The sequence below is a fragment of the Equus caballus genome, chromosome 6 (genome assembly GCF_041296265.1).
Source record: "Equus caballus isolate H_3958 breed thoroughbred chromosome 6, TB-T2T, whole genome shotgun sequence".
Taxonomy (NCBI): domain Eukaryota; kingdom Metazoa; phylum Chordata; class Mammalia; order Perissodactyla; family Equidae; genus Equus; species Equus caballus.
In genome coordinates, this window is record NC_091689.1 from 42,060,636 (window position 1) to 42,086,951 (window position 26,316).

At 45.5% G+C, this 26,316-nt stretch overlaps 1 protein-coding gene across 3 annotated transcripts in view; it reads right to left on the reverse strand.

The window, feature by feature from the left end:
• WNT5B (Wnt family member 5B) overlaps nt 1–26,316 on the reverse strand; it is a 97,768-nt gene that overhangs the window by 53,307 nt on the left and 18,145 nt on the right. The window contains exon 2 of one of the 3 annotated variants that reach the window (XM_070270780.1): nt 21,229–21,276. The exons of the other annotated variants lie outside the window; for them this stretch is intronic. The gene's annotated coding sequence lies outside the window, so the exon portion shown is untranslated. The remainder of the gene's footprint in view (nt 1–21,228; nt 21,277–26,316) is intronic. 3 annotated transcript variants of the gene reach the window in all.

Consider the following 26,316-nt stretch of genomic DNA (forward strand, 5'->3'; position numbering starts at 1 on the left):
AAAAACAAAAATATTTTTAAAATTTTAGGATTATCTATTTTTTTATTATTATTAAAATGAGTATCTTTATTGCCCAGATTAAGACATCTTCTTGGAATCTAAAGGAGTCTATGAAACTGAAAATGATTAAGAGCCCTGATAAAGAACTAAGGTTGCTCACGTACCTAAATTCCTCCCACGGAAAACAGAGATTAGGAAAAGGTAGCACGAATTAAAACAAAGAGAAAGGACTGCCAGGCCCACTTGGCCGGATTCCACCAAATGCCACAATGAGAGACAGGCTGAGGGCAGGAGAGGCTGGGGCTCTGGCCCTCTTGCTCAACAGTCTGGCCTCAGGGAATCAGAGCGTGGGTCTGAAGGGCAGTTGGTGCGAATGTGGAACAAACCAGCAGACGGTGGAAGGTGGAAATCCCCCGCGGCTGCTTCTGCCACGCTGAATCAGCCGGATGAGGCGCAGCCTATTAGCTCAGAGAACGAGAGCAAAGAAAGGAAAAGCTTCTGGAACTCAGGGCCCAGGCATGAAGAAGATACCATTTCCAGCACCCATCAGTGAATTATAAAAGCAGAAAATCTCCTCACACAGCTTTATGGACACCTCAACTGAAATATGCCACTGTCAGTGACCATACCAAATGAACACAGATCCAGGGGAAACAACCCAAACAGGAACAGGAGTGGCAGGGAAAGAAAAGAGACCAGGTGTCACTCCACACACAGCCGAGGAGGAGCAAACAGGGCAGGCTGAGGGGCGAGGACACATTACATGAAATTAAACGAGGGAAAGTATAAACTATTTAACGACTGGCGGTGCCTAAAGGTGGTCTTTAGAATGAACTAGGAGGGTTGCGTTTTGATCTGCAGTCTCCAAGAACAGCTCTCCTGGGCTGGCACATGTTTTCAAGAAGACAGGTCTTCCCTCTTTGGTTGCTTGAATCTGACTTGAAACAAAAATTCCAACTAATAGGTCACCAAGCTGGCCTGAGGTGAACCTGTGACTGAGGAGATGGATGTAAGGTGACAGCACCACACACCTGAACATGTCCTACTCAGAAACATGTAGCTGTTACCGCCCCACCCTCCTCGGCCATATCATCTCTAGCTGTGTGCTCACGGCAGTCAGGAAGAACGTTATATTTTATCCATTATCCCATTTTTACAGGGAAAACAAGCGAGAATGACAGTGCGTAGAGGGAGAAATAGAAAACAAGAGTTTCCAGAGCAGGCTGCTGTGTGACGTGCCTCACACAGGCCCTTCAGGTAGCAGCTAGATCTGTGGCCTTAACACTGCCCACTGACCTCACATGCTTCAGGCTTCTTTACGCTTCATTTTGGCCAAAAAGGTATAGCTGACAGCTCTAGTAATCCTAAGAAGACAGTTTCTATTTTAGGTAATTTTCCCCATATCCTCACCCTAGAGGGCTCCCGCAGCACAGTTTGCAAATCCACACAGCCTGAATACTTATTTGCAGACTGGGCAGCCACTGCGGCTGCCTTCTTAACCTTCCTCTGGCCTCTCAGTCCCTCCCCCACAAAAATTAAAGTGTCCACGCAGACGTCCCCTTGCCCTTTAAAGTGAGCCAGCACGACCCCTTCCCTCTGTCTTGATTTCCTGCTGCCCTGTCGGTGCAGACTGTGAGGAGGGGCATGGAGGGTTTCGTGGTGGGGATTCCAGGTGACACAGATGCACATACGCTGTAAAGAAGCAGGTCTTATGGCCTCTTACACACCACCGAGCAGGTCTCGAGCATTACCTTGCAATCCTCCCTGATTTGGACTGCTTCCACTTGATGCTTGAGAGTGAAGCCCCCTGTGCCATTGCCAAGTCTGTCAGTTCGCGCTCCCCCGTTGGTTCCTACCTCTGCACCTGTCAGGAACTTGCAGAGAAACTAAGGCAGTTGTGTGCGAGTGGCTGCAAACACCTTCCCACCCTTCCACCAGTGCCAAAAACAAGCCTGCTAATGCTAATCTCCCCCTCACTTGCAGCTCAACAGCTTTTCTCCTTTAAGCCCCTGATAATGGTTTTACTAAAATCCCCTTTTGATGGAAAAAAATCCCAGCTGGACATTTCAGTCCTCAGCACAATGTACAAGTCTGCAGGTCCCTTTCCCTACCTCACAAAGGCCTCTAATCAAGTGGAAAATGTGCTGGAGGCCAGAGGTTTGGGTCTGCAATTATTTTTGAAGGGATTACTAGAGAAGAATAGCGGGCAGCAAGGACCTCCCCGGCTTTGTTTTCCATTTGGTCCTGCTTTTAGACCTCCTGAGCCAGTGGTAGCCGTCCAGATCTCCAAGCACAAGGGCCTCATCTCTCCTTCCCCTAGTGGAAGGACATCATCTCTGAACACTATCACTGCGAAAAGATTTAGAGTTTGGAAGCAATATGCAGGTCCTATTCTGACCCCATTTAAGCCCTTATTTATAAAACCACTATCAAACAGGATCTCATGTGTGAGGAGAGCACTCACTCATTCATTAACCTCTGACCCCGCTTAGCATGCAGAGGGGTGAGGTGGCACCCTGTCCATATACTGCTAAGACTGGGAGCATTCACTGGGGCTTCCCAGGCTTTGGAGGGCAAGAGGTCATGTTCCCAATCTTGCCAGATATCCTCCTTCTTATTAGACGCATTGACCCTTCCCCTCAACGCTAAGCAAATATCCATGAAACTCCTAATGCAAGACATGGATAACAATATAAGAGGCAAACCATTTTTATTAGCCTATTTGCAATCTTCCTTTAAAAATGTACACTACAGAAAGGGAGTTTGTCTTCTCTGTATGTTGTGAAGGACCTTCTTTGATGTCATTTATACATGAATGTTCAGTAAGAATTAATTGATAACGATGAACATTTCAGCTTGGCCCTAAGTTCTCATCGTTCTATTTCACCATAGAGAGACCACTCATCCTTCTAAACCTAGCTGGTTGGTGATGTATGCAAATACCAGTAAAATGGAAATGATCACAAATTCCTAAACTCATTCTGGGATGATCAAGGATTAGGCTGTTCAGCTCTGAAAGTTAGAAGTCAGCATATATTTCAAAATAAATACTCAGCTGACTAACAATTTCCAGGTCCTTTCTCCCAAGTTCCTAAAATACCTTTGGTCAAAAACAAAAATAACTACAAAAAACAAAACAAGAACTCTGGTCTGTCTTCATCAGTATAAATGCCTTACTGACATATTTTGCCTTATTGATTTTTCAAGAACCCTAAACAATTGAGAACCGGATGGAGAGAAGCACAATCATAACATTTCATATAGTACATTTAATACTTAACGCAAATATTGCACTAGTATTTGATGCTGGCCTTCATACTTCTTTGGGTGGGTGTTACAGGAGGAGGGGACCATATAGTTTCTCTAAAGAAAGGAAGCAAGGGTGGACCCTTAGGGGTCCTCTCCCCAAATCATGAACAGGCTCGCGAAATCACTTCCGCTGGTTATCAAAATGTGTGACACTTCTTCCAGGAGTGAATAATCTTCACCCCACTTTAGATGTAGATGAACTTCTTTACAAAGGTGAAGTGATACCTTCAAGGGCATCAAAGGGGACAGTGGACTGTCTCTAAAGCAGAGCCTAGGAGGGCTGACTCCTCAAACAAGGAGCAAGTCCTGAGATAAGTCTGCCTTCCAGGGAGAGTGGTTCCAAAGCGTCCTCTCCTGGATTCACTTCCCAAATCGCTGCTCAGAATGCCCGTTTACTTCTCTCCTCGGCCTAGCACCAGTATTTTGGTATTCATCAATATTCTTGTACTTCCCTGCCCTTTTAACATACTGTATTGAACAAAATACCAGTTGTTTTAGAAGTCGCTCTTCCTACCGAAACCAGTTCGGGGAAGAGCAAAATAGCAATTTGGAAACAATACTTTGACAAAAGAGTTGACAACAATGCATCTAGATTCTTCAGGGCAGTTGAAAATTTTAGTACTTTGGAATATAAACATCTTTCAGACTCTCATTAGACCACAAATGTATCTAAAAACCAACTTAAGTTCAACTTTCTTAATTTTCCACTCAAAGAACAAGATGAACATAATCAGAATTGAGAAGTACAAAGTATGGGCTTCCAAAGTAACAGAGAAAATTTTGGTTAAAATCTAAAGAGAGAAAGAAATGATATCTTGAGTTTGAAATGCTATTGGTCCAAAATTCATTGTGTCTACCTGGCATACCTACAATAGCTGGGAATTCCCTTGAATCCACGAAGAAAACAGGAACTATTACTTCTCCAGATGGCAGTGGGTGCAGGAGCCACAGGGAGGAATGGAGCCTCACTTCTCTATAGTACTTTCTCTAGCTCCTTCTCTCATGCTCTTGATAACCGAGGTCTGCACCTAACTCCTGCTCAAATTATCTCTGTTGTATTGCTCTATATTTCTGAAATTCTCCCTGTTCACTCCTTTTCCATCATATGGGCACACGAATCATCCGGTCCACATAACTCTCTCCTCGGCTGACAATCTCAATTCAGCACCTGCATCCTGACTTCGTGGTGCTCTGCTTCCCCTGCTCTGTCCCCAAATCCATCACCAGCATCTCCCAGTAGCCATGGAACTTCCCAGAATCACCCAAACTTGTGGTGGCCGATGAGTGATAATTGCCATTATGGTATTTACTTGGCATTCCCTACATCACAGCTGTTAAATATTATTTTTACTAAAATATGCCCGCTTATTTAAGGCTGGTCTTTTTTTTTTTTTTTAAGATTTTTTTTTCCTTTTTTTTTCTCCCCCAAGCCCCCCAGTACATAGTTGTATATTCTTCGTTGTGGGTCCTTCTAGTTGTGGTATGTGGGACGCTGCCTCAGCGTGGTTTGATGAGCAGTGCCACGTCCGCGCCCAGGATTCGAACCAACGAAACACTGGGCCGCCTGCAGCAGAGCGGGCGAACCCAACCACTCGGCCACGGGGCCAGCCCCAAAGCAGCTCTTAAAAGTGATACATACGGGCTGGCCCCGTGTTATTAATTGATAACGTAAAATAAAATCTTTAAAGTGTAAATTTTAGTGTAAAATAAAATCTTTAAAAAAAAAAAAGTGATACATAAATCCTTACTTTAAAAAATCCCTATTTTAAAAACGGTCCAGAATAGAAAAATTTTGATGATAAGGCAATCCTTAGTCTTCAATCCGTCACTTCTCATCTGATGCCGTGTCCCTCCCCTGAGGTGCCCCAGCTGACAGAGTGGGCTGTATCCTTTTGGACCCAACTCCAGCTTTCAGAATTGCCAACAGGAGTGAGATGACAAATGCCCCAAATTTGGGTCTGATAGAGCACTTTACTCTTGATTTGTATAAGATCTTGAAATTAAGCATTTGTCAGCACAGGTTAAGCCCCCAAGCAACATTAAGAGTATCTCTCGGGCCAGCCGGTGGCGCAGTTAAGTTCGCGTGTTCCGCTTCAGCGGCCCGGGGTTCACCAGTTCGGATCCCGGGTGCGGATATGGCACCGTTGGCAAGCCATGCTGTGGCAGGCGTCCCACATATAAAGTAGAGGAAGATGGGCATGGATGGATGTTGGCTCAGGACCAGTCTTCCTTAGCAAAAAGAGGAGGGTTGGCGGCAGATAATAGCTCAGGGCTAATCTCCCCCCCGCCCCCCCCCCCCCCAAAAAAAAAAAGAATGTCTCTCCCCTGGTCTCCTGCTTAAGAATCTCTTAACGTTCCTCTCTGGGAACTATTATGAGTTTATCTACATAGTGCTGACAGTCAAGTGGCGGGACTGATAGAGCTTGCGCTTGGCTTTATCAGTTACAGAGCTAAAACTACTTTAAGAACCTATAAAAATGCTAAGGAATATTCCTTCTGACCAACCCATTACAGCATGCCTTCACAATCATAAGATCCTTCTGGCTTATTGGGATTAATTGCTAACTAATAGTAAAATGCTAGAGTTTATGAATGACGTTTTAAAAATACAAATCAATGTGGCTTCGAGGCTCTCTTTCACTCAGAAAATATTTCTCTGGCAGCCTCTAGAGGTGGGAGTCGCGTGCCCAGGGCTGGGGATGCAGTCTCAGCCTGTCTGGTCCGGAGGGCTGCTGTCAGAGCGGGAGAGAAAGAAGTGCAGTTCCACTGGGACCTGCTCCCAGCCCGCAGCTCATTTATCTGGCCGCAGCCTGGAATCGGGATATGCCCACGGGAGTGTGTCTCATGTGTGTTTTAGGAAAACAAAAAACAAGCTGGCGGCGGCTGCTTCACAGAGTTCCCTTCAGAGTCCGCGCAGGAGGGAGCAGCCAGCGGCGGATCCGGAGGAAGCGCCAAGGTTAGACACACCACCCGGAATTCTCTCCCTGCCCCAGGGGCCGGCCCCTCCCATCCGCTGCCTCAGCTGCTGTCGTCGTGGTCTCATCCCCCACTCCTCCAGGCTGCCCCTGATAGCAGTTTCAACCTGACGTCGCCGGTACAGAGATACCGAGTGAGGGGCTACCTGAGCGCCACGGCTACACCGCCCTCCGCCACCACCGGGACTGGCCCCGAGCCTTTCCTTCGCTCAGCTGAGCCGCCTGCACTGACCAGGATAGCCCAAGCCAGAGCGTCTCCACAGGAGGCTGGGCCAAACCGGGTCCTTGATTTAAACGACTGTTTGAATGATTCCCTGCTTCATCTCCAGTACGTTTGTTTTATTAGAGAAAGGGTTTGTGAGAAGAAAAGGAAATATTTAAGTTTTCCTCTTGCTGTTCAAAGCTAGTTAAATGTAAATAGAAAAAACCTGTTCAGCTGTGTTGAGGCATTGTGTACGATTTGTCATGTGCATCTCGGTGTTGACACAAACACACATGATGGCGGGCTGCAAGGGCAAGGGGGAGCTCTCCTGCGCTGCCTCCTCAGGACGGGACCTCTTCTACCCAAGATCCTGCAGAGGAAGAACGCTCAGAGTCTGTGCCCAATAATTCCCCAGGACCCAAGCACAGACACTGCCCCAAGTCACTGCCACAGAGACGGTGCCCCTGCCACCACTCTTCCTCTGACGTGCACATGAAAATGGAGCACACACACTCCACTCGCTGTTCTCCTCCCAAGCAACCACCAGGTGCCTTCGTGAGCTCCCACGACTGTCCGTCAGACCCTGACAGGGCGTGGACAGGAGCCAATAGCAGCTCCAGGCCGGGGACCCCAGGGTGCCTGGAGGTGGAGAGGGCTGATGTAGGTCCCAGAGTACTAGGTGGGCTTCAGACACCAGCTTGTTGAAGCTGTGAGCACAGTATTCCCACTGACAAAGAAGAAGAGGACTGTTTCCCCAGGGAGCACAGTGTTAGTGTCTATTCAAAGCACCATGAATGCCAGCCATGCACAAAGATCGATTGCTATGGCTGGAGTATTCAAGACTAGAGACAGATAGACAGACAAACAGATGCATAGATAGATAGACAGATAACTGGAAATACTTTTTGTTCAACTCTTAATCAGCATCTTCTGAGAAGCCAAACTACTTTTATTTCAAAGTGAAATAAAGGAACCCCCACGAGCAAAGCAGGGTAAAGCTGTGGGGAATCTTTATTTTTATTTTAACTGAAGTTTTTTTCTCCCTTGGGGTTTTGCTTGTCTGTCCATATATGTCCATAGAAAATATTATTCTTAGAGTCCAGAGTGTGTTCACATGTTTGTACAGATTTTTAAGGGCAAATGAAAGACAAGCAGGGCTACTTCTGATACTCACTGCTGTCCTTAGATGATGTGTGTGGATCTTTCCCATCTAGTTCAGGAGCAATTTGTTTATCATTACTGGCCAAAAAGTACTTTTGACGTACACTAGTAACCTCACCAAAGATAACTTAACGAAAGCCCCTAACTTTTCCAATGAACTCCTACCCAAACCTTCCAATGGCCATAATAATGCTCCCGTTATCCTAAATCATCATCAGGACACCAGGGGCTGCGACCAGATCACGTCTCTAAATGAGGCAGCATCCTGCTGACCACACACTGGCATGGCCATGTCCCCAAAGCTTTCTGCCCACATCCAACCCTTAAAGCAGGCACCAGGCAGGACTGCAAAGCTTCGTACACTTTATTATCCTGATGCTCCAGGATCTCTGAGGCCCTGAATTTCAGAATCTCAGAAGAAGGTTCTGAAGACTCCTTTAGCTAACTCGCTGGGGTGACCCTTATTAGCTCTCAGCTGCACTCACTGTTCCTGCCTCCTAAGGCGCCTCTTCTGCCACCAGCCTTAACTCACCCCAGCTTCCCACTCATACCACTCTTCTTCCGGGTGTGGTCTCTGGATGACCTACTAAGAATCACCTGGGTGCATGCCAAAAATGCATTTTTCAGGGGGGTTCACAACCTCTCTATTCTATCACCAGAGATTTCTTCCTAAAAATGTAATCAGATCATATTGCTATCCTGCTTAGAAACCTCCAGCAGCCTCCTGCTGCATAAAGAATAGTCCCAACTCCTTACCACGGTTCTACAAGCCTTCAGGGTCCCAGTTACTTCAAGCGTCATGCCATCCAGGCCTCACGCCCCTGAATCCCAGCCTCTCATTCTGGACACACGCAGCCCTCCCACTCTCGTGTGCCCTGGTGTATGTTGTACCCTCAGGCCTAGAAGGTTCCTTCCTCCTTGTTCGATTGGAGAATCTTCATCACCCTTCCAGGCCTGGCTCAAATGAACTTTGTAAAACCTTTTCTTACTTTCTCCACTGTGTCGCTGCAACACGTTGTCTGAGGCCCCGGTATGAGTTCTGGCACGGATTGTAATACCTTCTTTGCATTACTCTCTCTCCCTACAAGGATCTCCTAGTCGTGGACAGTCGGGGTGGCATTCAATTGACAAGGATGATAGTATGTACCGATCTTCCTCAGGGGCCCAGCTCTGTGCTAGCGGCTGAGGGCAGAGCAATGGACAAAGCTTGGTTCCAGTCTCACAAAGCTTACAGCCTTGTGGGGAAGAGAACACTTAGTAAGTAATTACCATAATGTGTGATTAATGTCTTGATAGGAAAAGTAAGAGGACCTAACCTGGCCCAGGGGTCAGAGACTGCCTCTCAGACAACGCCAAAGCACTGCTGCCCACACCCTGGAGGCTCTGAACAAGTTTCCTTAGGTGAAGTGTCATCTAAATGGGGATGATCCTCAAACGTTCATCCAGAGGTGCCCAGACCTCTGGACCCACAGGCCCAGCTATTAGACATCTCTACTCTGTGTCCCACAGACATCTCAATGCAACCCATCTCAAACTAAACATCTTCCCTCCCAGACCTACTCTACCTGCCCAGGTACCCTACAGCCTCCAAAAAGGCACCACCTGGTCGGCCAAACAATAAACCTGGGAGTTACACATGATTCCTCCCTCTGTCTTACTAAACCCTATGCCCATCCAGAGCATCGCAGCCTTCTAGATTCAGAGTGCTTTACCCTGTTCACCATGCCCCCAACATTTGTAACATCTAAGAGTGATTTTTCTGATATACAAGTCTGATTCATCACTTCCTAGGTCACAACTCTCCAATGGCTCCTTCCTGTCCATAGGTTTAAATCTAACTTCTGCTGCACACCATCTGAGGCCCCTGGTGATCTGGCCTTTCCTCTCCACTGCTCCCTGCCCGGACGTGCAGGTGCCAGCAGCAGTGAGCCCCTGCAGCTGTGGCTCCTCCATGGCTCGTCCCCTCAAACCCCAGCCTGTGCACAGGAATGCGGTAGGAGCCCTGGACGTGGGGGTCCAGTGCAAGGGACTCTGTGAAGTACTCAATGGGCTGAGACCTAAGAACAGTTGAGGGCGCCTGGTGCATCTTACTTGGTAACCGACAAAACCAAAAGTACAATGGATAGTGTTTTGACCAGATCAAAATCTTCCTGCAGTGAAAGAGGCACACTATTTGCATTCAAATGTTGCCTGCACCAATTGCAAAGGTGCAAGAAAAATTTTTCAGGGTGAAGAAAAGGTCTGTTTCTTGATTGTGGTGGTGATTTCGTGGAGGCGTAGATCTGCCAAAACTCACCATACTGTATTCTTTCCATGCATGCAATTTGTTGCACAGAAATTATATGTCAATAAAGTTGTTATAAAAATATCTCCTCCATCAAAACTGCTACATGAATTGTCAAACTCTCGCCTAAAATGCTCTTCCCTGCCTATCTGCCTGTCATCCTCCTTTTTCCTTCACTGCCTCTATGAAGCTGTTCCTGACTTCCCCAGGAGAACCAGGTGTCATTTCTCTTGCCCCCCCACAGTTTTAGTCGTCCCTCCCCATCCTTGATGCTGATGTCTCTGAAACCCCCTTGGTAGAAGAACTGGCAGCTAAGGTACTCAAGAGTTTATAGAAATGATAGGCTTGCGGTGGAGAGGTCTCAAGTGGTGAAAGCACAGAATCTGTCTTGTCACTTTGGTAGCTCCTGAACTCAGGAAAGTGCTTGGTATATCGTAGGAGTTCAATAAATATCTGAGGAACAAGTGGAGTAGAAGACACATACTCTGCACATTAGGCTCAAGTGACTCTTACCTGATGAAGACAGATGGCACTATCAGCAGTGACTGCCAATCAGATGGGGACAATCTTGCACTCACCTTGCTAGAGAGGACTCTGTTAAAAACCCAGATTTATCAAAAAGTCACTCTTTGATAACTGCTGTGTCCCTGTCCCAAGGTAACCATTTCAAAGTCAAAGGAACAACATATATGATTAGAATATTTCAAGTATCTTTCTTAAAGTATTATTTCAGCTCATGCAATTGATGAGCTATGTTGCCTAAGCTTTGCTGATTAAAAAAGTCAGTGTTCACAATTGCTGCCATAGAAAAGCACGCTTTTGGAGATATACACAAGTGTATCTAAAACCTAAGATGCACCCGAGACTCTCAAACAGTGACTGAAGGACTGTCCAGTCAAATGGTCATAGCAACAACTGATTACTAATGATAAACGAATGCCACATGGGGAGAGGACTGTTGACAATAATGGCATATTTAATTTGCCCTTGTCTTGCAGTGATCTCTCACCCGAGACTCAGCAGACACGGGTAAGAGGAGCTGGACTCTATGACAACCAGTCGCTCTGTACTTTGGCCTTGCCATCATGACTTCCCCCATCATTACCGCAGCCATTTGGGAGACCACTAAAGGGATAAAAATGAAGAGAGACAGAGGAGAATTAATACCATTTGGTCTCCATGATCATATCATCAAAGATTTATTGAACATTTAGTTTATGCTTGGCTAAACTAAAACAGGCAAAAATGGTCAAGAAACTTGGGTTCTAAGTCAAGAAGCAGACAATGTGAACAGACCAATCACAAGGAAAGAGATTGAAGCAGCAATCAAAAGCATCCCAAAGAATAAAATCCCAGGACCAGACGGCTTTCTTGGGGAATTCTACCAAACTTTCAGAGAGGATTTAATACCTATACTTTTCAAGCTATTCCAAAGAATTAGGGAGGATGGAACACTTCCTAACACATTTTATGAGGCCGACATCAGTCTGATACCAAAACCTGACAAGGACAGTGTGAAAAAGGAGAACTACAGGCCAATATCACTGATGAACATAGATGCAAAAATTCTCAACAAAATTTTGGGAACCCGAATACAGCAATTCATCAAAAGGATCATACATCCTGATCAAGTGGGATTCATACCAGGGACACAGGGATGGTTCAACATCCACAAATCAATCAACGTGATACACCACATCAACAAACTGAGGAATAAAAACCACATGATCATCTCAATAGATGCAGAGAAAGCATTTGACAAGATCTAACAGCCATTTATGATAAAAACTCAACACAATGGGGATAGAAGGAAATTACCTCAACGTAATAAAGGCCATATTATGATAAACCCACACCCAACATCATACTCAATGGGCAAAAACTGAGCGCCATCTCCCTGAAAACAGGAACAAGACAAGGATGCCCTCTATCACCGCTCTTATTCAACATAGTACTGGAGATTTTGGCCAGAGCAATTAGGTAAGAGAAAGGAATAAAAGGAATCCAAATAAGGAGTGAAGAAGTGAAACTCTCGCTGTTTGCAGACGACATGATCTTATATATAGAAAACCCCAAAGAATCCATTGGAAAAGTCGTAGAAGTAATCAACAACTGCAGCAAAGTTGCAGGGTATAAAATCAACCTACATAAATCAGTAGCATTTCTATACTCTAATAACGAACTAACAGGAAAAGAACTCAAGAACACAATACCATTCACAAGCACAACATAAAGAACAAAATACCTTGGGGTGAATTTAACTAAGGAAGTGAAAGACCTATACAACGAAAACTACAAGACTTTCCTGAAAGAAGTTGATGACGATATAAAGAGATGGAAAGACAGTCCATGCACCTGGATTGGAAGAATAAACACAGTTAAAATGTCCATACTATCTAAACCAATCTACAGATTCAGTGCAATCCCAACCAGAATCCCAATGACATTCTTTACAGAAATAGAACAAAGAATCCTAAAATTCATATGCAGCAACCAAAGACCCCGAATTGCTAAAGCAATCCTGAGAAAAAAGAACAAAGCTGGAAGCATGACAATCCCTGACTTCAAAACATACTCCAAAGCTACAGTAATCAAAACAGCATGGTACTGGTACAAAAACAGGTGCACAGATCAATGGGAACAGAATTCAAAGCCCAGAAATAAAACCACACATCCATGGACAGCTAACCTTCAACAAAGGAGCTGAGGGCCTACAACGGAGAAAAGAAAGTCTTTTGAACAAATGGTGCTGGGAAAACTGGAAAGCCATATGTAAAAGAATGAAAATTGACCATTCTTTTTCACCATTCACCAAAATAAACTCAAAATGGATCAAAGATCTAAAGGTAAGACCTGAAACTATAAGGCTTCTAGAAGAAAATATAGGCACTACACTCTTCGACCAGTATTAAAAGGATCTTTTCAGACACCATGTCTTCTCAGACAAGGGAAACAACAGAAAGAATAAACAAATGGGACTTCATCAGACTAAAGGGCTTCTTCAAGGCAAAGGAAAACAGGATTGAAACAAAAAAACAACCCACTAACTGGGAAAAAATATTTGCAAGTCATATATCTGACAAAGGGTTAATCTCCATAATATGTAAAGAACTCACACAACTCAACAACAAAAAAATCAAAGAACCCGATCAAAAAATGGGCTGGAGACATGAACAGACATTTCCCCAAAGAAGATATACAGATGGCCAATAGGGACATGAAAAGACGTTCATCATCACTGATCACCAGGGAAATGCAAATCAAAACTACACTAAAATATCACTTTACACCCATTAGAATGGCAAAAATAACCAAAACAAAAAATAACAAATGTTGGAGAGGTTGTGGAGAAAAAGGAACCCTCATACACTGCTGGTGGGAATACAAACTGGTGCAGCCACTATGGAAAACAGTATGGAGATTTCTCAAAAGATTAAAAGTAGAAATACCATATGACCCAGCCATCCCACTGCTGGGTATTTATCCAAAGAATCTGAAGTCAGCAATTCCAAAAGTCCCATGCACCCCTATGTTCATTGCAGCATTATTCACAATAGCCAAGACGTGGAAGCAACCTAAATGCCCATCACCTGATGATTGGATAAAGAAGATATGGTATATACATACAATGGAATACTACTCAGCCGTAAAAAAAGAATAAAATCATCCCATTCACAACAACATGGATGGACCTTGAGGGAATTACATTAAGTGAAATAAGCCAGACAGAGAAAGACAATCTCTGTATGACTCCACTCACATGCAGAAGTTAAACATGCAGACAAAGAGAACAGATTAGTGGCTACCAGGGGAAAGGGGAGGTGGGTGGTGGGCACAAAGGGTGAAGGGGTGCACCTACAACACGACTGACAAACAATAATGTACAACTGAAATTTCACAAGGTTGTAAACTATCATAATCTCAATAAAAAGTTAAAAAAAAAAAAAAGGAAGAAACAAACTTTGGTTCTATTCTGCTTTGCTCACTTAGTCCTTGGCTTAACTTGATTGAAAGTCCCTCGCCTCCCTTTTTTCACTTGTAAAACCAAACAAAGTGCTGGACTTAATCCTCGCCATTAGCTCCAGGAAAGACTATAGGAACCACCAAGAATGAAATAAACTTCAGTTCGACAAGGATGTACCGAGGGTGTGGCGCGTGCAGCTGGTGCCCACCCCCGTGTCCTCACCTCCACCACTCAGGGCACAGGAGCCAGGAGCCCGCCTGGTAACTCCAGACTCTGCATTGCTTTGAAGAGCCCTCTTTGCCCATCCTGGTAGGAATTAAGCACCGAGAATTAATGCTCCTTGGGACAGCCCTCAGCCAACGACTGACAGGAAGTGGGGTGTAACACTCCAGCCCCCGGGGCATGTATTCTACCCTGGCTGAGTTCCCCAGCGGGTTCAACCCCAAAGCTCCCAGTGGTAACCAGCTTGGCAACCCACCTTTTACTGGCTGCCTTCCCTTCCCCGTCTCACTCTCCCACTCCCTAACCAGTAGCTTCCTCCCCTCACAGGTAATCCACACAAACAACTGCTACCTTTCCTCACCTTAGAAAGGAAAGGAAAATGAAAAGGAGAAAAAAGATGAGGCAAGACAAAGAGATAGGATGAATTTCAGCTATCTCATTCCTTTCACTTACACACACCGTCTCCATAAATCCACATACATATGCATATAAAGATAACATTGGCCATGCTAGAGCGTGTAGAGATAAAGCTGCACCCACCTTCCCCGTTTAGTTCCGTAGTAACTTTACTGTATTCTCTACACCCCACCCTTATGAAAAAGTTTTTAAGATTATTATTATGACAATATTATTAAAGATTATTAAATGTTATTCTTAATGTCTGAGAACTATACTTTGTACTTCCCAGTCCAACGTGATCTCAGAGAAGCACACTTCAATTATATACGTATGCATATGTGTGTATATATGTTTGTGTGTATTTGTGTAAATATAGATACACAAATGATATATGCAAAGATGATATACATTCCTGAGAAAGAAGACTGTGATTTCACAGCGATAGCTGGACACACAAAGAATGCACAACTCTCCAAAGAAAATGATCTGGATGACCTGCCTAGCAATTCTCCCGAGATGGAGGAATGTCTCCATATTTCATTCCCTGTTCCTGCCCTGAAACAGTCTCAATCACTTGACAAATCATTATCATTCATTAATAACGCTTACTGAGTGCCCATCTGCGAAAGAAATTCACTACACATTTCACAGATGCAAGTCCTTTCCCCGAGGAGTCTTCCTGTTAATGGAAACAATATAGAAAACATGCGTCTTCCTTTTACATCTTCTGTTTAGGTTTGCAGTTGTTGCCTGTTTTGTCTTTCTCTCTCTTTGGTCCAGAGGAATAATTTCCTGGTTTTATAACTAGGTTGGATCATTTCACTTCCATGAGTCAGGAATACTTGATGAAAGAATAAAGATTTCAGGAGGACTGGGGCTGAGAGATGGACGGAAGCTGACTGAGCTGGCTAAGGCGTGACGGCTGCACCTCTTCAGTAGGAAGGAAACTCCTGCCGGCGGGTCACCTTGTGCGGGGATCAAGGAAGACTCACTGGGGGTCAAAGGAGCGCACATCAACAAGAGGTCAACTAACAACAAACAAATCTTGTCTCATCAGCACAGTCTTCACTGCCTCAGCTCAAATTATCCTGTCAATTTGATGGGACCAAAGTTTCTTGGTCCAGATTTCAGAGCCACAGAAACGAAATTCCTTACTGTACAGTTTAGGAAGTCTAGAGAGGTGGAATCTAATTTTTCTCCTCCAAAACTCTCTACCAGGCCTGCCTTATTCCAGCTATGATGGCCAAGGTGTTGGAGAACTTTCTCTCATTCGACTGTTCTAGAAACTGCTGCCTACGCCCAGTCTAAGGACACTGATAAGAATTCTCTTCCCACTGCCCAAAAGGACCTTCTGGTTTGGACTCAAGTATAAGGGTCCCAAGGCATGAGCTTCCCTACACACTGAGCCTGGTTGACGTGGGCTTTTGGAGAGGCAGAGCCTTCCTAAAAAGAGGAGAGTCCCATCCAGCGGGCAGACGACTGGACGGCAGCCCTTATACTGAATCATAGAGGTCAGACGCAGCGATTATCTAGTCTAGCAGCTTTAAACTTATGTTATTTAAGAAACAGAACTCTGCTTTTCCACTAAAATCATATGTTGAAGCAAAAGAAATAAAACCATTTATGTAGCTGAAACTTGGGGAAGAGAGGGATGTCCACACTGGCCCCTAAGTAAGAACTGTCTCAAAGTTCTGTCTCAAAAACCGCTGTCTAGCCCAGTCCCTCCACTCTACAGATGAGGAAATGGCACACAGAGAGGTCAGGCAAATTGCCCAGGGTTACAGAGCCAGGGACCAAGCCAGTTTCCTGGTGCTTAATCTTTTGCTCTTTCTCCTTTGGCACCCTGTTTTGAGAATCTGTTCTGAACCTATGAACTACAAGTGGCAATAGTAAGCCACAAAAATTACTGACTCAATGCTTTCATTAAAGACGCCCTCCTGTTCATTTCCTGAGATTCAGAAGTTTCTAGTTCTTTGTACCACCTTAATTCCAATTGGTAATTTTGAATTCCTCTTGGCAGAAGTAACATAGATCAGATTCTACTAGACACCTATCGCTACAATAAAAAAAAAATTCAAACCCAGCTTATGGTCTACAAACTCCAGTAAGATTTAATTAGCAAGAGTTTAGTACTATATTACAAAAGAATTTGGACAGTGTTTTGGACTTTACTATAAAAAGATTTTGCCTGCATTGGCCTCACGTTGGTAGATTTGATAACTCTGACAAGAGCTGGCTTCCAAGTCTGTCAGCATAAAAGTGACTGCATGTTACAATTTAACGCCAGGACACCACTACCTGGACCCCTGAGGAGTTTATCCCCACACTTCATTTAGTTTCACCAGATAGTCAGATATGATATGCAATTTGCTACCCTGTCACAGAGAAGAGGAAAAGAAGCATCAGCACTCCCGAGGCCCCCAAGGCCCCTCTGGGAGTGGGCTCTGTGATCCCAGCTTTGTCAAGAAGGAGTCTTGGGTTATTTACAAGACCAGAGAACTTATTTTAATATGTCCAAGGCCATTTTAAAAAAGGGAAGGGAAGTGAGAATTTGATAGACGTGTACGTACATATTTGAGAAGTTCAGGGAGAGTGTGAAAGTAGACACGGAAGAAGGATGAGGTAGGGTATGAGACTGGGAGGCTCGCATCTGTGAAAGAACCTGTGAGCAGGGACCCTCTTACTCGTTCCTGCACCACTGAAGTTGGGGAAGCGGTGATGTTGCAGTTTCAGAACGGATTGGTCACGGAAGCTACAGCCAAGAAAAGGAGACCACAGGAACGAGGAAATCGTCTACATGGAGTATAAATTCAAGGCCAAGATCCAAGTAAAACACCAAATTGGAAAGAAAAAAATAACAGAAACATTTCAGATGACAAAGCTGAAACTCCGTCTCTGAGATGCGGCTACTTAGGTCTCCCTCTCACGCCTGGCAGCCAGCATCAGAGCCCTGTCATTTCCAGACCCTGCGTCCCTGACACGCGATGCCTCTGGTACAGATGGAACTCCTCACCGTGCAAGTGATCTGGGCAGGGGACTACGTGCGTGGGGCCAGCTCACATCCCTTCCTCGGGTTTCTCAGCCATGAGCTTGTATCTGAAAGCTGGCATCAGAGCAGGTCCTGCTGGGACGCCCTCCGAACCCTGCTTGCCCTGGTCCTGGCACTTCTACCCGACAAAGCGAGGGGAATTGTAAGAGCATTGAAAAACAAGGGGAAGAAGATGAAATGCCTGTAAAGCTCTTGGCAGAACTGAGTCACACACATACAAGCACGCAAGTGGAAAGAGTACTGTATGTTCTATAACATCCACAATAGAACTTCAGTAGGACAACCTTTGACACCACCTCACGCAGCAGCAAGGCTAAGACAGAGTTGAGAACCAAACTGAGGCTTCTAAACATCTGGGGCTTTTGAATACCTTTGCACTGTATATGGTTTTGGAGTGACCCACAGCTTTCTGAAGGGAGCTGAGCACTGAGAGCATGTAAATTCTGCAGCCCTGTTGAAAGAGTGCTGGGGTTTAAACTCAGTTACGCCAATTATTTGCTGCATGACCTCAAGCACGTTTTCAAACTTCTGGTCCTCGGTTTCCTCATCTGTAAAATGGCAATATGAAAACATACTTCATAGGGTTATAGTTGGAATAAATGAAATGAGAGGAATAAAGGAAATGAGTGTGCAAAGCATCTACTACAGTGCCTGGTACATAGCAGACGCTTCATTCATTCAACCAATATTAATCAAGCACCTACAAGCCAGGCACTGTGTTAGGTGCTGGAAACAAGAGTTAGCAAAGATAGACCTGGTACTGTCTTCTTGGAGTTCTCAGTATGTCTAGTCACTGAATAGGAGCACGTACTATGAAGTCTTATCCTGACTGAGGTACGTCGGTGGTGTTGCATAGATTACAAAGATAAGTGAGGTACAGACTCTGTTTCTCTGATTGAAAAGGTAAGAGAACCACATAACTGGATGGCTCTGCCACTAATTATGTGACCTTGGGAAAGTCATTTAACAATTTGGAGCTCAGTCTCCCCGTAAGTAAAACAAGGAGATTGAATTGGATTAGTTCTCAAGTTCTCAAACTTGGCTGTGTATCAGAATCTCCTGGAAGAGCTTTTAAAAGTTCAGATCCCAGGGCCCTACCCCAGATCTGCTCGTCAGAATCTCCGAGTGTGAGGCTCAGGGATCAGTCAGGATTTTTTAAATGTTCCCAAGTGAGCAAATGCAGACATCTTGGTCTTGGTCCTTCTGTGAGACCCTTTTGAAGAGTAAAGCTCTGTGATAAAGTACTGTAACACAAAGCTGAAGCTAAGAGTGCCACAGAAAAGGCACCAGGAAAATGCGACGAGAGTTAGGGAGCTGGCAGCACGGAAAAGAAACTGGAGCTGGGCCTTGCATGAGGACTAGAATCTGAACTTGGGGAGACTGAGAAAGGGGACAGTATGGGGAACAGAAGCCAAACATCTGGCCGGAGGACAAAGTGTCTGAGTGGGACAGGAGGTTGGCAAGGGAGACTGAGACCAACTTCATTAATTAGTTCATTCATTCATTCATCCATTCATTCATTCATTCCTTAAGTGACCTTATTTGGAAACACGGTCTTTATGGAGGTAATCAAGTTAAAATAATGTCATCAAGGTGGGCCCTAATGAAATACGACTGGTCTCCTTATAAAAAGGGGGAAATTTGGACACAGACAGACATATACAGAGGCACAGAGACATACGACTATGTTAAGGGAGAAGGCCACGTGAAGGTGGAGGATCGGCTTGTGCATCTACAAGCCAAGGAACACCAAAGACGGCCGGGAAACCACAGGACAGACGCATAGAACAGATTCTCCCTCACAGGCCTCAGAAGGAACCGATCCTGCTGACAGCTTGACTTCAGATTTCTAGCCTCCAGAACTGTGAGACAATAAATTTCTGCCCTTTAAGCGCCCCAGTTTGCCATTCTTAGTTACCGTGGCCCTGGGAAACTGATACATAATGTAATGGCAAAGGGAACAGAGGCAAAAGAACTGTTAGAGACTGTGTATTAGAGGCTTGAGAATTCATTTTCTGGACTGTTGGATTAGCCAGTAATTATGCATCTAGACTGGTGCCTGGTGCACCTCTTTAGTATCAGCCAAGCTCAGTAAATATTTGCTGAGTAATTAATGAGACGTTGAAGGAAAAACGAGGAATAAAGCTGGACTCTTGGGGAGAATGGTGGGATGTGGGAAGAAATGTAGGTTCAGTCTCAGACACATGAACTCTCCAGATGGAGACATCTAGAGGCAGCTGGAACACAGAAGTGAAACTTGGGAGAAAAGTCTGGGCAGAGATTAAGTTGTGGGAATCATTCATATAGACATAATAGACTAGACATAGTTAGGAAAAGTTACATAGGAAAATAAAAGAGCTAAAGGCAGACTCACTGTAATTTAGGGTCTCAGAAAAGGACAGAGACAGAGAGGAAATAAACAAATCTGGTGGCAGAAGATGAGAGGAGATTTCAAGGAGGATCTAGCAAAAGAGAAATGTAAAGGGAGACGAGTTTTGACATGTTTCAAGCTATTTTCTTTCCCTATAACAATGGATTTTATTATTATTATTTGTTTTTGGTGAGGAAAATTGGCCCTTAGCTAACATCTGTTGCCAGTCTTCCTCTTTTTGCTTGAGGAAGATTGTTCCTGAGCTAACATCTGTTGCCAATCTTCCTCTATTTAGTATGTCAGGCGCTGCCACAGTGCAGCTTGATGAGTGGTGTATAGGTCTGCACTAGGGATCCACACCCATGAACCCTGGGCCCCAAAGCGCAGAGAGCGAACTCAACCACCACGCGACTAGGCCAGCCCCTGTCTTTTCTTTTTTTTTTTTAAAAACATAAATCCATGACAAGTCTTGAATGGTTTTAAATGGGGTAGCTTCTGAATTTCTTAAATTCAAGACAAGGTTCTGAGAAAAAAAAGTGTTAGTGTTAGTCTTGAGTGTTTCTATAGCAACCTTAACCTGAAAAGCTCAAAGAGTGTTGGACGAGGCAAATAATTTGGTGGCAAATATCACTTCCCTAATGTCACAGATGAGAAGGCTCAGAGAGGGGCCGGCCCTGTGGCTGAGTGGTTGGGTTTGCGCCCTCCACTTCGGCGGCCCCGGGTTTCGCCAGTTCATAATCCTGGGTGAGGACATGGCACCACACATCAAGCCATGCAGAGGCGGCGTCCCACATGCCACAACCAGAGGGACCCACAACTAAAAATATACAACTATGTACCGGGGAGCTTTGGGGAGAAAAGGGAAGAAAAAAAAAAAGGGCTCAGAGAATAAAGATCTGCAGCAAAGTTTACCCAGAAAATCAGGTTGGGGTGAAGAGCTGGGATACTTGGGCAAATATTCAAATGAAAGCGCCAGCCAGCTCATCCATTTCTTCATTCATTCAGCACATTACTGACCACCTGGCATCGCACCAGCAGGGCAGAGACGAATGAAATCATCGAGGAGCTTACTCGTGAATGGGGAAGATAGACACATTATCACATCATTTAAAAATATGTTAAAGACTTCAACGAGGAAAAACTTTAAAAAACAATAACGCTCCATTGATCGATGACTGGGTAAACAAAATATGGTGTATACATACAACGACACATGGAGGAACCTTGAGGGCATTATACTCAGTGAAATAAGCCAGACACAAAAGGACAAACATTGTTATGATTCCACTTACATGAGGTCCCTAGAGGAGTCCACTTCAGAGACAGAGAGCAGAGTGGTGCTGGGGGAGAAAACAGGACCAGGAGTCAGTGTGTAAGGGGCGCAGAATTTCAGCTGGGATGATGAAAAAAGTTCATGGGCGGAGACGGATGGTGTGGGTTACACAACAATGTGACTGTACTTAAAACCACAGAACTGTATGCTTAAAAATGGTTACAATGGTAAATTTTATGTTGTGTACGTTTTACCATAATAAAAAAAGCCCCATGGCCAAGTGGTTAAGTTTGAACTCTCCGCTTTGGCGGCCTGGGGTTTCGCCAGTTCGGATCCTGGGCGCAGACATGGCACCGCTCATCAGGCCATGCTGAGGCGGCGTCCCACATGACACAACCAGAAGGACCCACAACTAAAATATACAACTATGTACTGGGGGGCTTTGGGGAGAAAAAGAAAAAAATAAAATATTAAAACAACAACATCCGTCATCGTCATTGGGGAGAAATAAGGACTCTTCCAGGTGGCCCCCTCCCTCCCACTGCCCCGGGGGAGGAACTTCTACTGCAGCCCTCTCAGAGAGTGACCGACTCAGACCGCAACCAGGGACACTACCGCCTGATCTAAGTGCACGTTGCCACTGACATTAACTATTAATATTGGTCTCAATAGCTGGCATTCTAAATTTCACTTTAACACACAGGAAAGGTATGGAGAAGCTCAGTGACTGATTCTGTCAAATAATAAGTCAATGTCAAATTCAAGTGAAGTGACCAGGTCTAAGATGCTATTCCAGTTCATACCACATATTTGAAAGTTTTTATTACTTAAATTAATTATCATTTGCATCTCTTAAAGTAACTTTTGGGTTTTACTTTATTACATGTTCACTTTCAGAAATGTATAAAATAACAAGAAATGGGACGGAAGAGCACTTAAAACTCTATCACCTAAAGAGAGCCACTATTAATACTCTGCAAAGCATTTTTAGCTATAATGTGTCCTATATTCATTGTTTTTAAGTTCAAACCCTTATATGGGAATTTACCATTCTCCCTAGGTACAAATGGCAAAGTGTGATCTGGAAGGAAGGGTCAGATGACTTCCCAGCATCTCAAGTCTATCAGGAGGGAAGTCAGAATTAGAATTCAATCCTACTCAGCCATCCGAGCCTCTCTGCCACTCAGGAACTATCTGGATGATCAGAGTCATCGCCTACCATAGCCAGAGCCCCTGGCTAAAAATACAACCTCCTTTGAGATGGTTTCCGTTATTTAAATGTTTGAGAGCGGGCCAGAGCCTAGCCCGGGCACTGAGCAAACATCTGTGTGAGGGATTGGCCAGAGAACCACCACAGCTGGAGGCCATATGGGCACTGGGCCTCCCCAGCCAGCAAGGCCACCCTCCCCCTCCCCACCCCCCTCCCCCTCCCGACCCCCACCCCCTCCCCACCCCCCACCCCTCCCCACCCCCTCCCCCTCCCCACCCCCAACCCCTCCCCACCCCCTCCCCCTCCCCACCCCCAACCCCTCCCCACCCCCTCCCCACCCCCCTCCCCCTCCCCCTCCCTCCCTCTCCCCACACAGTCTCCACCTTCAAACACTCCCACAGGCTCTTTGGCCAGATCACAGCCCTCCTGCACTCCTGGCCCTTCCTCACTTCCACACTCTGCCCAGGGTAATAATTTCTCCTGGCTTCTTTGTTCTTCCTCTCCCTGTCACGGCTCTGCTGTCTCCCTTTTCCACTCTACCCTGCACCTGGAAGAGCTTTCCTTCTCTTGCTTGTCAATCGATCGCATGGTTTCCTCCAAGTGGTTCCTCAAAAGCCATTTGTCTCTGCCAGGCTTCCACGGACTCCCACAGGGCGGCTCCCCTGCAGCTTCACCTGACCAGTCAGCCTTGCAGAGAAGGGTCCTTCATTCAACCAGACTCACCAAGACTGGCTCTGGGTCAAGCACAAGGTCTGCCCTCCAGGGCCTGTGCCTGGGGAGGGAGCACACCGAAACCAAGCAGGCAGCGGAATGTGTGAGAGGCCTTGTGTACCAGCATCTTTGGGGTCTTTGAGAAGAAAGCAGCCCTGCCTGGGGGGATCAGGGAGGCAGGAAGAGAGGGCACTGTTCTGGGGAAATCTTGTAAACGTGGCGTCTGACGGGCTCTCAAGGCACGAAAGGGCACTGCAAGCAGCGGGAGGGCATGTGCGAAGGCCCCAGGCAGGACCCTCTGGGCAGGAAGCACTTGGAACTCTGCAGTCAGGAGTGAGGGCCCAGCTCCTCAGCTGGCGGCCGCCATGCAGCTCAGCTGCCCCTAGTCAAAGGGGCTTAAACTGGCTATGAGCTGCCCGGATTCTGTATCTAATTCTGATGTTCAGTTGGGGGAGTTCAGAACAGTTTTCCCTAGGCATCAGTTCACAGCAGAGCTAAAACCATTGCTGCATTCATTGTGAAAGGTTCATAAATATTACACAGATGGCATTGTCACAACTGCCCGTTAAAGTGACGACACAGTCCCTGGAGTCTATTTAGGACGACTAACCTCAGTGAAGTCAGGTTCTCAGTACTTGCAAGTCTGGTCATCCACTAAATATGGCAAGCGGTTAGACCAGGGACTTGCTCTGACAAAGGGATTCCACAGTCAAATAAGTATGCGAAACGCTCCCCTCCCTGGGATGCACAGCGCACACGGACACAGCAAAGTGCTGTGGTAAAAAAGGGTTTAATTTGGTTGAAACCAACATTTCTCAAACTTATTTGATCACACAACCCTTTTTTCCACCAAATAGCTATTAATCTGTAGGAAGGAACGCACGTTGGAAAGTGCTGGGTTGGATGATTTCCAGCCTACCTTTCAGCCATTAAAACCCTCAGTCTCTATGGATTGAGAGTAAGTCATTGGGCTGGAACTGGAATAACCAAAATACACTCGGGTTTTATCTATATATTAACATTTATTCTAAGAAGATAATGGAACTGCAAGTGGGGTATGACTTTATGAGAAGATGTGATGATAATGATGAAGGGTCAAGCAGGGGCCCAGAGGACCAGAAGTGAGGACAGAAATAATACAGAAAGCAGGAAAAGCAGAAAGTCCTCAGAAGCAAACAAATTAGTTGAAAGATAAAGCCAGGAAAACCTTGATGGAAAAAAAAACTACCCCAGATGCAGTAAGTTGGGAAAGTGTAGAAAGTCTGAGACAGTTTCACAGAAACTCTTGGGTACAAAGGCATGCGGAGCCCGGGATCAGGCGGCCATGAGGACAGCCTTTGGCGGGCGAAGCAATTGAGGAGAGCCTAGTAAGAAACACAGCGCCGTAGGGGCCGGCCCAGTGGCGCAGCGGTTAAGTTTGCACGTCCCGCTTCAGCGGCCCGCAGTTCGCCGGTTTGGATCCTGGGTGTGGACATGGCACCGCTTGGCAAAAGCCATGCTGTGGTAGGCGTCCCACATATAAAGTACAGGAAGATGGGCACGGATGTTAGCTCAGGGCCAGTCTTCCTCATCAAAAAAGAGGAGGATTGGCAGTAGTTAGCTCTGGGCTAATCTTCCTCAAAAAAAAAAAAAAGGAAAAGAAAAAAGAAACAGCGCAACCACAGGAGGAAGGAGAGGAGGACTCAGGTAACCTGGGGGCGAGAAGGAAGGAAACCAGAGCTGATGAAGATCTGACTCGCACATAGACTGCAGGCACAGCAGGGAGCTGGTTCTCTGTAACCTACCCACTTGGTGGGAGCAGCCAGGGTTAAAGCCCTCTCCTCTTCGGGGACCTCGCCCACTAATCACACTCTTCTCTCAAGCGTCTCATGCTCTTTCCGACCCACCTCCCAGTTTCCCTGGACTCTGCTACCCCCTCAAGTTACTGCCCAATTTCCAGCCTTCACCGCCAAACTCGCTGAAGTTCCCGTGCCAGATTTACAGTTTCCCGGGGAGACCAGCCAGCTCCAGTTCACCATGTCCACCAGGGAAGCCTCCGCTCCCCCTTCAATCCAGCCCCCACGCAGGGACTCTCGTGAGCGCCGCAGCCGCGTGCCAGCTGAGGAATGCACGTTGTTGGTACTATACACACCGAGTTTCACTGCCACTTGAAAGGTCTTCAAAAAGATGACAGCATGATTTAGCATCGAAACACAAAGCTATTGGTACACAGAAAGGTATGGAAACGGAACAACAAAATTTACATTTTATATTACACAAAATGTTTGTCATTGGAGGAACGACCCACCAAAAGCTCCACGGGACCTAAGAAAGGAAGATACACACAGGCAGATGGAGCTGGGTCACTTCTTGCTAAGTTACGCTCATCACAGGCCAAACAACGCACCTCTGCGCCTGGAGGCCAGAGACAGGGGCAAACCCCTCGGAACAGAGCAAGAAACTGCAAAGCAAGAGAGGCTGGTGCAACTTCCTGTTTCATAGGACTCTCCCAAGGCACGGTATCCCAGGTGAGTGGCAACATTTCTCTTTCTCTGTGACATATAAAATAAAAGTATAGCATTAAACCAAAAGCACCTTCGAGTTGAACTCTTGGTTTGTGTCACGCTTACATCTCAATAATTTTTCCATGGAATTTCTAGGCCAAAAGAAATACCTAACAGTTCCATTTATTAAATAGTTAACTCCAAACAAGTTAATAAACATTTATGTTCCAACAACTTAGTAGCCATTTGAAAAGATGATACACATAAATTGAAAGAAACATATATTTTTATTTTACTCTTAAATAACCTCACAATAACCCTTCAAGGTGAATTCTCACAACCCCCTTTAGAGACGAGGAAGTTGAAGCTCAAAGAAGTTCAGCAGCTTTCCCAAGTCTCAGAGCTAACCGACGGTTCTGCCTCATAATAAAGTAATTTGCGTAGTGCTTTCTTTCTCTCTCCTGTACAACACAAGCTCCTGAGACAAGGACTACACCGCAGTTGTGTTTGTAGTCAGCAGAGCCTAGCGTAGCATCTTGCCACAAAATAGATAGTGAATAAACAGTTCTTGAATTAAACCATCTCTATTAAAAGAACCCCTCTCATTACAGCATCTTTGTCATTTTCAGCAGCTAACTCTCTGCTTGCCTCACTGAAGAGGATGGTAAGAAAAAGGTACCAAAGGAAACGGAAGGAAGAAAGG